Source organism: Grammomys surdaster, unplaced genomic scaffold (assembly GCF_004785775.1).
Source record: "Grammomys surdaster isolate TR1022 unplaced genomic scaffold, NIH_TR_1.0 63, whole genome shotgun sequence".
Classification (NCBI taxonomy): domain Eukaryota; kingdom Metazoa; phylum Chordata; class Mammalia; order Rodentia; family Muridae; genus Grammomys; species Grammomys surdaster.
In genome coordinates this window covers 2443041-2458880 of record NW_021604565.1, presented here as the reverse complement: position 1 = coordinate 2458880, position 15840 = coordinate 2443041, and positions in this window count along the sequence as shown.

Genomic DNA, 15840 nt, shown 5'->3' with positions numbered 1-15840 from the left:
GTCTAGAAATCAGTCCAATATTGAAAATAACAGTCTTCATTTGGAAGGCTGGATCTGGACATTTCCAGAGACATATTTGGAAGTTATCTGCAATTCTCTATGATGTTATGTTAGCAAGAGATAAAGCTGGGACAGGATCTGGATTTCAAACAAGTGTTAGTACATGTGGTCTTTTAATTGTCGAGTTAAAATTACTTTTGTTTCTTCTATAGCATTTAATGTAATTTGCATTGACTGTACACTTTCTAATTGTGTTAGTGTGTTAAAACCTGGCATGTCTGTTACAGGATATATCAACCAGCTTTTGTTTTATTGCCCTGAATATCACAGAACCTTGGTATTATGAAAAAAGCTTATAAGTATTAGAAGAAGTGAGTCAGGCTTTAAGCAGAAGGAAGAGGTGTGTTAACTTTGCATACTGAGATTATGAATTTAAAGAATGCTGTTCTGCTGAGCTTTGATGCTGCAGATACTGCTGATAAAATTACTGGTGGCCTGAAATTAGTATTTATGTTTTGGTCAAGCTTCAAAAATGGCATATATAGGTTGATCATGCTAGCCCTTTTTGTCCTGGGAATACTGCCCATCATTTTAATGCTTGTCTTTAACAACAACAATATGTTGGCAGCCAAGTGCATGGCTTGAAACTGATAATGGACTCCCAGACAGAGTTATTAATTTAATAGTATGGCAACCCAAGGACAGATACAATTCTGTACAGGCCCTTACCAACCTAAGTCAGAAGTGCATTGGTTTTCATAATGCACATTCCAGGATGGGTAAATAAGGCATTCTTGTCAAAAAAGATCTAAGACAGGCTCAGTATTGTTAATAAAATAAAAAATAGAGAGAGGCAGAGAGCTTTTGGGGCTGCTTGGCAAGAATCTGATTTTGGCCAAAAACAAAGAAATGGGCCGCTTGGCAGAAATATCACCTGGGCCCAGGACAAGGAAATGGGCTTTAGTCAGGAATCTGACATTATGCTACCACAAATAAGTAATTTCAGGAAGGAATCTAAATATTAAGCTAGAACAAAGAAGTAATTTCAGTCAAGAATCTAAATCCTAGGCTAGAACAAGGAAGTAGGCTTCAGGCATGAAAATGACTTTGGGCTAGGACAGGGAGGTAGGCCCAGTTACTTTGTTCATCCTGGTAAGCCCTAAGAAACAGTGATCATGGGAGTGTTCACAGAACATTGTTTATTGGTTTGCTTGTTCCTTGACTATTTGTGTTTATTATCTTCCTTGTTCCTTGACTATTTGCATCTATTGTATTGCTAGTTCCTGACCTTAATACTTGCATGTAGTTAAAATGGTATAAAAGCAAAAAGGAGGAGGGGGTTGTGATGGGGGTTTCTAGGGAGGGGAAGTGGGGAAAGGGGATAGCATCTGAAATGTAAATAAATAAAATATCCATTAAAAAATTAAAAAAGCTAAAATTTAAAAATGAAACTGAATTATTTAAAAAAGGAAAAATTCACAGTTGAAAAGATAGCTTACAATTATTGCAAGGAGATCCTATTAGATCCCATCTAAATCACTTGTGTTAATTTTGTGTGTATGTTACCTGTGTTTCTGAAGTCTTGAACACTTTCTGTGTTTATAAATCTGCTTGCTATTTACTGTAGTCAACATTCTGATTGTTTCTTTGTTCTCCATCATCATATATCCAAGCCCCACTTAGTCAAAACTATATGGAATTCATGGACAGTTTATAAGCAGGTTCGTTCCATTTCGAAAGAGTACTAATAAATTCTGGCTTACTGAGCTAGCAGTTAATGTTAACTTTTAGGTTTATCAGATGATTTTAATCAATGTAGGGTTTGTTTCTTTGAACAGCAAGTTTTGTTGAAGATGAAAAACAATTAACTTCAAACCCAAAGAATAATTTTCTTTTCATGTATAATTAAACTCTAATTGCAGTGGTTCCTCAAGAGGTATAACACACACTGCAATAAGTCTACATATTTTGAGGAAAATCACATAAAGAAAATATATCATAGCCATGAACAGAGACTATGTTCATTAGCTATTTGTGTTCCTTTTTTAGTTTCTACTTATTCATTTTTATTAATTAATTATTTTACTTATTTACATCACAAATGTTGCCCTCCCTCACAGTCCCCCTTAACATAGTTCTTTCCCCACTCCCCTTTGCCTCTGAGATGGTGTCCCCTTAATAGTTATCCTACCTCCCTGAGACATTAAGTCTCTATAGGTTTAGGCACCTCCTCTCCCACTAAGGCCAGACAAGGCAGTCCTCTGCTACATTTGTTCTGGGGGCCTTGGATTGATCAGCCCTTGTATACTCTTTAGTTGGTGGCTTAGTCTCTGGGAGCTCCCAGGCATTCAGATTAGTTTTCATTGTTGGTCTTCCTATGGGGTTGCCATCCCCTTTACTTCCTTTAATCCTCTTGCTAACTCTTTCATAGGGGTTCCCAACCTCTGTCCAATGCTTAGCTGTAAGTATCTGCATCTGTCTCAGTCAGCTGCTAGTAAAGCGTCTCAGAGAATAGCCATACCAGGCTCCTATCTGCAAGCACACCATAGCATCAACAATAGTGTCAGGATTTGTCGTCCACCCATGGGATGAATTCCAAGATAGACTGGTCACTTTATTGATTATCTAATGCATAGTTCTATGCCTTGAAACTACATCCACAAGAAAAACATACATAGACTCATTTTATATATTATGGTGGTTTAAATGATAATACTGCTCATTGGGTCATATCATCAAATGCTCGGTCCCCAGTTGGTGGAGCTATTTGGAAAAGATTAGGTGTGCCATTGATGAGAAAATTGTGGCACAACATGGACTTTGACATTTCCAAAGCCCATTTCATTCCCAGTAATCTCTCTCTTTGCCTTACACTTATGTGTCAATATGTAAATTCTCAGCTACTGCTCCTATGCTTGGCCTGCTTTCCTGATGCTATGCTTCCCACCATGATGATCATGATTTCATACAATGGAACTCTAAGCCCCAAATAAATTATTTCTTCTATAACTTGTTTTGGTCATGGCATATTATTACAGCAACAGAAAACTGACTTAGGCAGAAGTTGGTATCAGGAGTGGTGTTCTTCTGTGATCATGCTGACACAATGTAGAATGTTAAAAATACTGGAAATTTGCACTACAAAAGCTGTCAAATGCTCTAATCAGGGCTTAGTGAGGCATCTTAATTGGTGTTTACAAGACAATAGGACTAAAGACAATGCAAGCTGTGGAGGCCAAGTTTAAGAGATTTGAGAGGAAAACAATATTAGCAACTAGGAAAAAGACTTGTTTTTGTTTTTATTGTTATTTTGATATTTTAGCAAATAATGTGACTGTTTTGCCATTGTTCTACAAATCTTGGTGATTCACAATTGAAAAATGTGGACTAATTTCATGGCAGGTTTTAAGGAAAATTAATATTGACTCTGCTGCCTGGATATCATGGATCTGGATCCTTCTTACACAGATCTACAACAGAGGAGTTCTGAAAGGACCAAAGCCCACACCCCTAAAAATATGCATCAAATCAAAGCTCTTGAAAATGTAATTAAAGGAATGATTAAGACTCCACCACAAGGTGGCAAATGAACATAAAAGCATCAGCAACACCATTCTGTCTTCACAGTCATGAAGGATGCTCAAGAAAAACAGTCGTGTCATATTGTGATATTAAGGAGGATGCCTGAGGGTGTGTGTCAGGCAAGTCCCTGCAGGGAAGCCCTGAGAAGCCATGCATTATGTGGAGCTGTGAAAAGGAAACCTGAATTGCTTTAAATTCAGGGGTGTTGGAAGTATCAGAGTCATCAAGCACCTGCCACTAAGGTGTAACTCCCAAGAAACAGGTAACACTCAGACAACTGAAAGAAGTGAGACATTAGACAGGGAGCTGCAGGCTTTGTAGTTTTCCTTACTAGGTTTTGATCCAGTAATGCTTCAGGATGCTCCCATGACTCCCTTTTAGAATAATTAAGTAAATTCGGTGTCATGTTAGAAGTATGCAATTTCCTCATTGATGACACGCATGGGGGGGTGGTGGTTACAACTAAGACATTACCTTATGTCTCAGAATAGGCTTCAGAGTTTTAAAGTGTGCTGAGATTGTAAAGACTATGGAACATTTTGAAGTTGAGCTAGATGCATTTGAAATTATGACATGGCCATGAACCTTTTGGGTTCAGGGGGTGGAATGTAGTGGTGTTAATGAAAGTGGCATGAATAGGCAGTTTTGAATGCTTGATCCAAAGGGAGGGATGTCATTAGGAGTGGATTTTCAGTTTTTAAATTCCCATGCTATTCCCTCTTAGCTCGTTACACTTACTGCTTATGATATGCAGAAGAGTTTATATATTAGATAGTGGGAAGAAATGGAGAGGTTTGAGGGAGAGTGCCTCAGAAAGGCTGGAACAAGGAAAAGGAGGAGGAGAAGAGATATAATTTTATTTCAGTTAAAAATACACTTAAAATAATAATGATATGAAAAAAAAACAAAATAAAAACAAACAAACAAACAAACAAAAAGCCAAACCAACAACAACAAACAGTGGAAGTACATGAAGAGTTTGAGTCTTGAAAGTGTAAGGTTAGGTATGAACCAATAAGGGGGGCTGCAATTGAGTCATATGTCTAAAAGATAAACTGATGAAAGTGAATATTCTCACTGGTGTCTTCCTACACCAAAGCTAACAAAGGTCAACCATAGATGCAGAGAAGTAAATGTGGCTATTTATTTCGTATCTCAAAATAAAGCTCTGTATTAATAAATTACTTTATTTTTCCTGGAGACAGTAAAATGCAGATCTGGCTGCCCAAACTCATATTATCCTAGAAATACTCATATTCAACTGCATAAATGCCTCAACTGACAAAGACTAGTATAACCAGGTCTTTATTCTCTACAGTAAATGTTGTGTTAAAGTCAACAGCTTCTGTCTGGAGAGACACACAAGGCCAGTACAGTTCTACATGAGAAGTTTATTATTGGGGAAAGGGAAAAAAGGGGCAACAGAAACCAGGAGGGAAAAAGAGGGTAGAGGTCAAGAGGGTTTGCGTTTTATTTGGGTAGTAATGTAACCACTCACAGGTAGAGGTGGGAAGTAAGCAAGGTGGACTCTGGGAATGTATGACAATTGACATAGCAGCAGGTGCATGAGTCCATGTCCCCTATGGGTGACATCACTGTCATCGCTGGATTTGGAGGTGATCTGCAACTATAAAGCCAGTTCCTGACTGTAAAGCCAGTTCTTGATGCCAACAATAAACAAAGATTGACTTGCCAAGGTATATATTCAGATTCTATTTTACCATTTTCACAATTAAGCTAATATGAATAATACATATACTTATTCTGTACATTAGTGGTATTATATTTGCAAGCACAATTCTCTTATATAAGGGAGTTTAGGAGAAAGGCTTTTGTCAGGATTCACTTTCAGAGAGTGAAAAACTAGGCAGTGACAACACGTTAATCTTCTGGATACATAAATAATTATTTCTGTGTATTGTTCTAGTTTAATGATTTCACAGCATGCTTTCTGTCTCCATTTTCTAATTTCATTTTATTTGATGATGAGTCCTCATTTCTTGTCATTTGCCATTGTACTATTTAAACTTCATTTCTATTCAGTAATTATATCCATGTAAGGAATATCAACTAATATTTCTAGATAATTTTATATTGTATCCAATTTTCTCATTATTCTATTGAAATCATCAAGATTTTACTAGTGGATATTTTATTTCATTTATGCTATTCTGTTTTTCTATTATTTTAGTAATCACAAATCAGTAAAATGGTTTCTAAAATAAATTATTCTAAGTTTCACAAAATATGGATGGAATATTTGTTGGATATCAATACTCTCACTCTTGGAATATTTTCTATGATTAGAAATGGTCTTTGAGTTTCTACTTTGTCTACTTAAATCTAATGCAAAGTAGATAAGAAGAAACACCATATTGTTGTATAGCTTCTAAAAATCTATTTCCTTCATATATTCTGTTATTTTCAAGTCTAAATAAAAAGTTGCAATATATGAGACACCTGCATATTTTTATTAGTTTAAATCATATGCAAACATTTGACAAAGCTAATTTTGATCTCTAAACCATTCTACTGAGATTATATAGATGATAGGAGGCTGGGTTAGAATTCAGACCATTCACTGTCTTTGTCTCTGCCTTCTGAGTGCTGGGATTACAGGCATAAAACCACACACCATCATAGACAACTTTCAGATTCTGAATGTAGTCTGTCCTTGAACTACCCTGTCTGACCAGGATCCTCTCTTCACTCCTGGCTTCTTGCATAGGAGATGAGTATCTGAACTCAAGTTCACATAATTGTATCCCTTGCCCTTCACTGACTGAGGCACCACCACACACTCACTCCAACTTCAAATTGTTGAAAGGATGGAAACATTTTCAGTTGCCTTTCTCATTTTTGTTTTGAGCCTATCTCTCACTGGACAGGAGAGTTGGGCCTTGAATGAGAGATACTCCTGGTTCAGCTCCCATCTCCAGTACTTGTCATGGTCATAAAATGTGGGACAATCAGGAGTGATGTTGTTTTCCAGTTGTACTCTACTATATAACCTCTGTATAGACATGTCTTATCTTCTCCTTACAACTTGAATGACCAATGTTCAGTAAGAGACCACTTTCAGGCCTAGTGTACATTAAATATTCAAATTGCCCAAGGGAGATATTCTGAGTTCACTGCCACTTCTCAAGGTTTATTACTATGCTCTGCCTAGAGGGCTGCTTCCTCTGCAGCTGTTTATAATACTGAGAGCTGATTTCTTATTGGATGGATTTATGGCACCAGGAACATTCACAGACTGTATCTCTGAGGCAGTTTTTAATTTCTCACTACTTCAGACCTAAAATTCTGAAAGTAGAAAAATAAAACAAAACTTTGAACATACACAAGAATCCTATGACTTAGAAACAATTAAGGCCATTTTGAAAGGGATAAAACTGTTACTTTGCTTAACAGCACTCTTTTCAACATAGGCAAAACTGACACTGTAAACAATCATTGGAAATTAGTGACAGAGTGTTACAAGAAACCTTTACTGCTAATTGGCCCAAGCTCCCGGTGAATGAGGATAGCTGAGTCATGATGCAGAGCCAAAAAGCCATCTGAGTGCAAGGGAACTGTCACAGCTTAAAAAGACTGAAAAGAATTCTCTTATCAGGGTTTCTCATATAAAATTGTCTTCAAAAAGTCAAAAACAATATAAGATGTACACTTCAGAAATGCACACAGTATAAATAACTGTCAACCCTAAAAGGAAAAATGGATGTAAGAATGCTCTTCTGAAATGAAAAAAAAGAGATATGACTTATAAAAATTGTCTTTGGTTTTCAGGACTGTTGGTGGCACTTCTAAATATTAAAGCATATTTACATATAAATTTTACCATTAGCAGATCAACAATAAATACAAGTCCTTTAATTCTGAATCAGAGCTATGATATTCATTATATCAATCAATATATTTTCTCTAAACACTTTAAATTTAAAATGAGTCTAACAGTTGGAAAGATGGCTCAATGGGTAAAGTTCCTTGTCATCAAACTTGGCAGAAATCACCAGAACCAAAAAAATGGAACTACCTTCCACAAGGTATCCTTTGCATATGTACCCTGTCATGTGCCTGCTGCTGTCCCAAATACATCATGAACAAATAAAATATAATATAACATAAACTTCTTTTTCTAAAATGCAGTTTTCTGATAATATATTCAATATATCTTATACAATGAATGATAATGATTATCTTATACAAAGATGCTTAATCTTGTATCAGTCAGAATGATATATGAAAGTTAACAGGATTTAACTTTGCATCTTTAGAGCATGGTATAAAATCTCTTTCCAGCTCTAAAGGGCCTAAGTCAGTTTATTTCTTAACTGCAGTGCTTTATTGCAGTTTAGAGTTTTATTTGTTTTGCAGTATTTCAAAAGATGTTTATGTTCTTAGAGATTTAATCGCCTGAAATGCATCTGTACCAGTCCTAAGAGGTAATTTTGGAAGCAAATCTAAGAGGAATCACTGCCAGTAGAAGGAAGGATTTTCACACAGAGAAAAGCACCAAGAGTAATATATTTTCTTTACACTTCCCATAACATTATATGGATCAGCTTTGTGAAAGCAAGTAATGGATGTTTTTTTTTAATAACTATTGGGATAGACAGACTATCATTAAGGAAATGTAAATTTATAATTGGAATTTCATATATAGTGATTACACTGACTTGTTACTTAGTAGTCTCAGAACAATGAATAAATATTCATTTAGTAGGGATTTAGCTCAGTGGTAGAGCACTTGCCTAGCAAGCCCAAGGCCATGGATTTGATCCACAGCTCTGGAAAGAGAGAGAGAGAGAGAGAGAGAGAGAGAGAGAGAGAGAGAGAGAGAGAGAGAGAATTGTAAAAAGAAAGAAAGATTCATTTAGTGAGTGCAATAATGTATACTTCTAACTCAATGAGTCATATGACTTAAATACACATGGCAGTTCTGTTTTTGTTTACACTGGTGTGAGACCTAACAACCTCACAAGATGCATATCACTAGTTACACATTGACAGAAGTCCAAACTTTCTGCTCCTTTTTCACTTTTCATTCAGTGGTTAGAGTCTACTCAACTATAGTATCCAGAAGAAAGTATGCTGTTGTTCCCAAAGAGAGTTAAGCTGGATCAGCCTGAGTATAAAGAGGAGGATAATTAGCTTCTTCTATTTAGTGGTCAGGATAATGAAAGAAGAATTCCTTGTTTTTAATACCATAGCTTATGCTTTTAGAAAACAGAAGAGTATATTTTGATTGTTATATCTGTTTTTAAGATTATTTTAAGGAGCATTTTCTTTTCTGACCTATTCAATCAAAAATGTGTGCATTCACACACACACACACACATACACAAACAGACATACAAACATGAAAACACATCCATGCATGTGGATGTGTGGGCATACAAAAGAATATGCATATATAATCAACTTTATCTCTTTTGAGTTTACAGAATGTGTGTGTATAATATATATATATATATATATATATATATATATATATATATATATACAATGTATATGTATTTTAATAGAGAACCTAGACAAACTTATAAAACTATCATAAGTTATAATTTTAAAATTGATTCTTGACTATGGTCTAATATGCTGAAAAACATATCCACCTCTTATTTTAAAGATTTAACCTTTTCTTTGATTAAGGTATCTAATTTTTCTGTCGTGACTTCAGTGCCTAAAATTCTCTGGTCTATCTCTTGTTTTGGTGAAGTTTGACTCTTAATTTCCTATTTGAATTCCTAAATATTTCATTTCCAGGTTTTCTTTGTTTGTATCTTTTTATTGATTCCATTTCTACTTTCAGGTCTTGGATTGTTTTATTTATATTCCTTATATTGTGTCTTCATAGAATTTTTAAAAGTAATTTATTGGTTTCCCCTTTAGGAACCTCATAATATTTGCAAAGGCTGTTTTAAGGTGTTTTACTTGTGTTTCAGCTCTGTCAAAATTCTCAATTCCTACTGTGGTAGGGCTGCTGGGTTCTAGAGGAGACACAGTTTCCTTATGGTTATTGACTGTGTTTTTACACTGGTTATGGAAAACTGCAACTCTAAATGCTGAAATTGTCCTGTCTTTGTTGGGTAGGATTTTATTACTTGGTTTCTATTTTTCTCTATGGTTCTTAGGAGAGTGTTTTGACTTTGCATTCTTTTGTAGGTAATTTTTCTGAAGTTCTGATAGGTATGATCACTAGGGGTTCCAGATAAAAATGTGTTTCTAGGTATTGAGAGTAACACTTAGGATTGGAGATGGGCTAGGAGGGGATTCACAGGAATGAGGAAAGCAGCTTATTCCACTAAGATCTTCTTAGTCCCTTGGAAATGCGACAGAGTGTGAGGAGAGGACACTCTTTTGTCTATTATAGGACCTGGAATGAGACTGGGGGATTGGATTTAGAAGAGAAGAGGGAAAGTGAAGAACTACAGTTAGCCTACCTGTCTGCTTTGTTAGTATTTCTGTTTTTTTCTTAGAGAATGTCTGGTCATATTGGGGATAGAGGTGAGTGGGAGAATAATGTCTCTATGATGAGTTGGAAATGAGATCAGAGAGGAAGAGGAGATATTTTTTTATAAAAATAATGCCCTAGTCTGATCATAATGGAAGTTTGTAGATCCATCAACCTCCTGTTGGAAAAGACAAGATCCTCAGTGAGGGTTCAGGACTGTCTCACCCAACTTTCACCCTTCCAAGAGATAACCTACAGCCAATGACTTGTTCACATGGAATGCCAGTATCATTCTTCCTCAATTTTGTTGAGAACAATATTGAGTCAATTCTAAATGTCAGGGATCATGATTTTGCCTTACCCAATTTACTGTCGATCATATTTTTATATGACTATGGCTCACGAATACCCCATAATAAAGCTTTTCTTTTTTAAATTGTGACATACAGTCATTCTACATATTACATTGGCTTTGAACTTGCAGTAATTCCTTTTCCTTATTTCCAGGTTCCATTATACTCTTCCTTTCAACTTTTGTTAGGCAATCCAACTTTAGATAGTTTTTTGATATTTTTCATGCTTTCTATTGTTTACTCTGTGTGTGTGTGTGTGTGTTTGTGTGTGTGTGGTTGGAGTATGGTTGATTCACCAGGAATGACACTCTTAAACAAAACTGACTCCTCCTCTCCCAAAGCTTTCAGTTGCCAATACCTAAGTAAGGTATAGGATATTCATATCTTCATTTTATTCCCATGTTTAGGTTCGGTGTGATTATAGTTTCCATGTGTGTTACATATGCGGCCACAATCACTGTGAGTTCACATGTGTACCTGACATCATATATCCAGTGGATACTCTTAACTTCTAGCCATCTACCACCTCTGGCTTTCCATCATCTCTTTTGCAATGGCATATAAGCCTTGAAAGAAGTTTATAATTTTGGTTGTATTAGTCTCCTTTCACACATTGGTTAATTTTATTCCTAGATTTTTTTTCATTTTCTTGATTATCTGTCCCCTTGAAAATAGAGAGTAGGACAGAATTTTGAAGATCAACCTGTTAGTCTGTGTCGCGTCCGCCCTCGACCAGCAAGGAAGATGCAACGCACGAGTTCTTCTCCAAGCAGTTTATTCAGGATCTTTGAACAATCTTCTAACTGATGACCCCGGGGGAAACGTCTCCCAGGCTTAAGTACTCTAGGGCTAGCCAACCCCCGTCTGCTACGTGGCAACAGCAGATAGGTCCACACACACGGAGACAAGCCAGATCAACTGCCACAGCCATATAAGGAGTCCTTTACTCCTAAGAGTCCTTGCCAGCAGGTGGTGGAAGGTGGAGACCAGTGCCATCTTAAGGGCGCAGCACTATGGGGCTCTCCACAGTTTGCCCTTTTTGTTTTTTTATGAAACAGGTGAGAGTAGAGGTCTGATCTCAGAAAGAACAATGGAAATTGTACTAACCCTCCCTGAGCATCCCTGCCCCGGCAATGTCAGATCCGTTCAGTGCCAATTTTTGCTGAGGCAGGAACAACATTGGGACCCATTGGGGGAAAGGACGGCACTAACCTGCCTCAATCAGACTTGCTCCCCTTGAGGCTGCTAGCAGCTGACAGCATACCTCAAGTGCAGTGCTTAACCTCGCAACCTGAACGTGATGACTCAAGGCTTGATGGCTACCAGCCAAGTTTGGGGGAACTGTCCAGCCTCAAAGGCAGAAAAGTCTTGGATAATCACGGCTGCATTCCGTTTTTTTGTGTAACCTTAACCTTGCAAATAAACCACAGGCAGATAGAGGAGGCTAGCACCATGAGTATTGCCAAGGATCCCAAACACACCCACTTGGTCAAGAGGAAGATGTCACGAAGCAGGGGTTCTCTAGATGCCTCCGGCTCCCTCAGTCTCTAACTCTGATGTCACTGTCACCATCATCTCGAGCCTCAGGAGGGTCTTCATGGCAAACCTTCCGCACCAGGCACTCGGGCACCCACACTGGACCTTGCTGGTCCTGAGGAAAAACACAAACAGAACCTCGTGCCCATGTCAGCACGGGATCAGGCCCTCGCCAGGAGCTCATTAAGACATCTTTCCATTTTACCATGCTTCTAGAGGGGCCATGAGAATTCTGATGTCTGTCCACAGCTGAGCGGCTGTGGACATCCAAATTTAAAAAATTTAGGGTAAATAAGGCTAACGATATTCTCTCCTTGAGGGCACAGCCTTAGTCTACTCCCCCTTTTTGTTTTTGTAGGCATTCTTTTAAGGTGCGATGAGCACATTCCACAATACCCTGGCCTTGAGGGTTATATGGTAAGCCATGGTTTAGGTGTATCTCCATTTGTTTGCAAAAGGAGGTGAATGCATTGGCCGTATAGGTTGGCCCATTATCTGTTTTCAACTGCTGAGGTTTCCCCCATGCCACCCAAGCTTCCAGACAATGTCCTATGACATTGTGAGCCTTTTCCCCACTTAAAGGGGTGGCATGTATGATGCCCGAACAGGTGTCAACAGACACATGGACATATTTTAGGATCCCGAACTCCGATATATGAGTGACATCCATTTGCGAGATCTTGAGTGGCAATAGCCCCCTAGGGTTCACTCCCACACCCTGAGGGTGATGGTGAATCACGCACTGAGGACAATCCAGAACTACCTGTCTGGCATCTGCTCTAGATAAGTGAAATTTTTGTTGTAAGGTTTTTGCTATCACATGAAATGACTGATGGAACTGTCTTGCCTGCTCTGTAGCATACTCAATGAGGAACGCCTTCCAATCCAGATATTGCCCAGGGCTCAAACAGGCACGAGCCAAGCTGCTCCAATCACTAGGTGTCATACAATGTCTATTTAATACCTCAACTTGAGCCAGAGTGAATGAGGCCATAATGCCATATGTCCTAATTGATTCTGCCAAAGATTTTATGACCTTATAATCAAGAGGCTCCTCATAGCGATTACCTTGAGCATCTTACAAAACTGGGCAAGCAAGTTGCAACTCCGATCTCACTGCTCGGCACACCTCTGGGCAAAATGAATGTCCCGAGCCTCCAATAGGGGCACTCGGGGCATTATATGGCGGAGGAGTAGGAGGCACTACCCCTGGTGGCCCCGCAGTTGTCTCTGGGTCTTTGTCTACCTCTCTTTTCTTCTTTCCTTCTTTCAGAGAGTGTTTCTCTACCTTTTCAATCAGAGCTTGAAGCTCCTCATCAGTATCTGACTAGTCTGTGTTAGAATCCTCCTTCCCGCTCGACTTAACTGAGTGCTCCTCTTTCAGCATTTCCAGGGCAGTCTGTCCCTCCTCTACTGCCCTGCAGCACCTCTGATACTCCAAACAGTTCCTGATAAGCTTCCACAGAGGCCTGACCCCTGACTTGAGCGTTCCCTGACCCCATGCAAAGTCTAGATCCTTTCCCAGTTTATCCCAACAAGCGATAGTTAAATTTCCTGAAACTGCGAACCATGGAGCAATGATATCTCACTCATCCAAAAACCTTTCAAGGGTGCTTTTCTTAAGTTTCAAATTTTTAGATAACAGCAGCTCCGGAAGAGCCAAAAAAATTGGGTGCGACTGAGAAGCACCCATACTTTCGACACACTGTGCCTTTCACTTTCGGTCTGCAACAATGTAAACTTTTCCACTCTCTCTTTGTCTGCAGCAAAGAGCAAAAATGGCTGCACTCCGCTCCGCAGACTTTACTGTTCCAACTCACCTCGGAAACTTTCCCTTATCCCACAACTTTCCCTCGTCCCATTTACCTGGGAACTTTCCCTCATCCCACTGACCTGGGAGCTTTATCGTTCCTACCCAGAAACTTTATTGCCTCTTTTACCTAGGGCCTTCCTTGGCCCAACTTAACCTGGGAACTTACCGGTGCACCACCCTGACTGCTTGAAGTTCTGAGCTTCACTTTCCCTGATTGTCACGCGTACAGGCCGCCAGTTGTCGCGTCCACCCTCGACCAGCAAGGAAGATGCAACGCACGAGTTCTTCTCCAAGCAGTTTATTCAGGATCTTTGAACAATCTTCTAACTGACGACCCCGGGGAAAACGTCTCCCAGGCTTAAGTACTCTAGGACTAGCCAACCCTCGTCTGCCACGTGGCAACAGCAGACAGGTCCACACACACAGAGACAAGCCAGATCAACTGCCACAGCCATATAAGGAGTTGTTTACTCCTAAGAGTCCTTGCCAGCACGTGGTGGAAGGCGGAGACCAGTGCCATCTTAAGGGTGCAGCACTATGCGGCTCTCCACAAGTCTGGTACCTGAACACAACAGGACTGCTAATACTTCTCAATAAGTTGTAACAGTGAAAGTAGTACACTTTTTTTCAGTAATGACAAAACCTACAGAAGTGGCAATGTCATGAAAATATTGACTATACTAAATAAATTGAAAGTCTAAAGATAGTAGAAGTAGATAATTGTTAATAAGTGCCATTTATTAGTTAATGAGACATAATGGCATGCTGAGCACAATTGCTCACAAACTTAAATAAAAATGTCACAATGTTACCACTTAGAGTTTTCCTTGGAAAGCATTTGAAACTTTTATATCCTTAGGACAGTGGACTGATATAATAAATGATAAGGTTTAGCAGGCAACAGAAATCAGAAGAATTTGAGTTTTTAGACCCTGTTGAGAAGCAGGAACATGAGAACATACACAAGAAATTATGGATCAGGAATGAGAGTCAATATCATTCTACAGGGGCCAGAAAATATAGACAATTCCACTTCATTTACAGGTGATAAACCAACCCCCAATAAACAAATTTTACCAAATTCTGATAAATCCAGAATAACAATGAAACAAAACCGAAGCTTTCTCTGAGGATGATCAAAGAGTTTTATGCAAAGGTAAATACAGAATCTAGATAATCAGATTTCATTGTGAATATGAAACCTAATGGGAGTACAGCCCATTATGCAAGATTTGAGCATCTGACAGCAAACTCTGAGGAGGAAATGTCTTAACACTATTTCCAATATGAATAATGGCAAAAGCATTTACCTATGACAAAAGAAAAAGCAATTCCTATGCTTCATGGCAAAGCCAGGAAACTGGAAAAGCACAATATTGAAAGGTATGAGATCTAAGATATTGACAAAGAGTACTCAATTATTTTAGGAAAAAAAAATGTCGAAGGAACATGGTGTTTCTAGAGGTAAGATGGACAGCAACAATGATCATGTTGCTTAAACAAATAAAAATAATACTAAGATGACTTAAAAGAGTGAGGGTATTCTATAAATATTTTTTCATATCCTACTTTTTTGTAAATGAGTCTGTTTCAGAACTATATTAAAAAGAAAATGTGAGAAAAAAATCTAGGCAGCAAAAATGAAAACAGTACTAATTAACAAAGAATTGAATGCAATAGAAGAATACTCATAATTGGCATTGGGGAAGGGCTTGGAGCTTTATTAGATTTTCTAATATACATCTGGAATTGATAAACACAAGCAACAATTACTACTGTGACTCTCTGTCTGCCAGTGGTCATGAATAGAGACACAATATTGAATATCTAACTCTCCAGTAACTGGTCAATTGTAATTTCAATACTCTTGTCCCAGAATTCTAAGTAGCTAAGAATACAAATTTGTTGATATAAACATTACTAGATTCCACACATGAATAGCACCAGATTTATTCCATTTAATAGCATACACATTGGTCAATGTACGTTATATGACATATATTGTCATATAAGACAGATTTCAAAGCTTTTTGTAGTTACATGGAATTCCATTATGTACACAGTTGGTCTTTTCTGGTCACACTTGCATCAAGAGACAG